The sequence below is a fragment of the Ceratosolen solmsi genome, unplaced genomic scaffold (assembly GCF_000503995.2).
Source record: "Ceratosolen solmsi marchali unplaced genomic scaffold, CerSol_1.0 scaffold63, whole genome shotgun sequence".
In the NCBI taxonomy this organism is placed as follows: Eukaryota; Metazoa; Arthropoda; class Insecta; order Hymenoptera; family Agaonidae; genus Ceratosolen; species Ceratosolen solmsi.
Genome location: NW_011948437.1, coordinates 2130430 through 2132362, shown reverse-complemented (window position 1 = coordinate 2132362; position 1933 = coordinate 2130430).

Sequence of the window (1933 nt, the reverse complement as noted above, 5' to 3'; positions counted from 1 at the left end):
TCCCTTCTCTTCCTCTTTTTCTTACCACTACCTCTTTGCAGCTTCAACTATACGCGCATGGCGCTTTCATACAGGTAGCAACGATTTTTTCACTTAAATATGCCTCCAGATGTCCTTATGAATTATGTCGAAAGTGATAATTTTTTAACGTTAACACTGTTATTTTCGCGCAGAAGCTTATATTAACCGTGCACCAGATCGCTCTGTAAATATGAATTAAATGTAAATGATTAATAAAGGCATATTAATAAAGTATTTTACTAACTTGGCTATAACCGAATGGTTATACTTGGCGCATTCTTTAATTTTATAAGACTCGATAAAGCATTTTATGGATATATCGTATTTTTTATAAAATATGATTGTTATATATTATCATATGTTTTTTTCATAAGTCAACCTCCAATCATTGATATTATGTTTAAATCAAATTATGGAGACTTTAATGGAGTCTTTCCTCATTCCGCTTACACCAGCCCTCCTTTTGCTTGCGCCGCTCAATTATTTCGATTCTACTCGCTTGCAAAATTAATCATTTCGAGCCGTTAAAAAGCTTTTTTTCATCGACAACTTGATAGGCTTTTGCGTAACTTAATCTCGACGATATTTACACAATATAATTTCACTTTAATAAACGATTTTATTATATTAATAACATTGAATTAATTGGTATGTTTATCAGCATCTTTATAAATTAAGTTAATAAAGTGATAACAAAATTCATATTCTTTTTACTGGGATATAATTAACATCTGAAGAGCCATGTAAATACTTTGATGTAAATGTACTGCCTTATTCAATATCATGGAAAAAGAATATATGTATATACACAGTTAGTGGGAATTATAGAAAATAATAACGTAAACATGTATTTGGATACGTAAGTAATCCACAGAACCGTCAGAAAGATATGTAATATGCAAAACGCCCATGATAAATGAAAAGAATGAAAATTTTAGACGATGAAATAATAGGGAGGTCGAAGAATATATTATCGGCCGAGTAATTCACTTATTGATTTCCTATGTTAAATATGTGATCCACGATTCAGCGTCACAACTCATTAATCATTAACCGTGGAGTCGTCGGCTGTTGCGCTGGTTGTAAGTAATAAATACCAATCGGAGCGACGTCCGATGCGTCGCTCGGATTTCCTCCTTTAGTTTCCGTCAAGGCTTTGCTCGGCCTTTATCCGGAGTCACGACTCTTCATAAAGTTGCATCTATCGTTTTATCTTCATTACAATAATGCCGCAGTCCTTCTTAAAAATTAGGGGAAATTAATTTTTAATTACCCGTTTGGAATAGCCTGTTGAGCTTTTCCAATAGTAAAATCTTTTACTTCTCGATAGCGCAGAATTTACAAAGAAATCTAAAAATATTTTCGCATTTTTAATACTGTATGTGTTATCATATGAAACTTTTCAAAGCATTTATATTTATATATTATATTTTATATTGCGATGTAGTAGCTTCTTTATATGAATATGAGAAAGATATACATAAAGGTATATAAGAATTTATGAACAAACTATAAATATTATATCTACTATTATTAATAATGATAATTACAGCAACAAAAACAACAATATAGATTTCATATATAAATAGTTTCTTGTTTTTATTGAAATTTGTATTGTGAAGTTATATTACAATTACATTTTATAAAAGAAAATAAGTCTTTATTATGTGCATAGCCTCTTATAATTGGTAATATACATTTGCTTGAATCGATCGCATCAATATTTTAGCAATAATAACTTTCGTTAAATAATAACTTCATAATCCTAATATTCTTAACTGAAAATATGAATACGTTTAAACAATGAAATTCTCTTTGATTAAGTAAATTTAGCACAGATATATATTATTTTAAATAAAAAACAATGCTTTTCAATAAAAAGATTATGATACTTATTTATTATGTTCAGCAG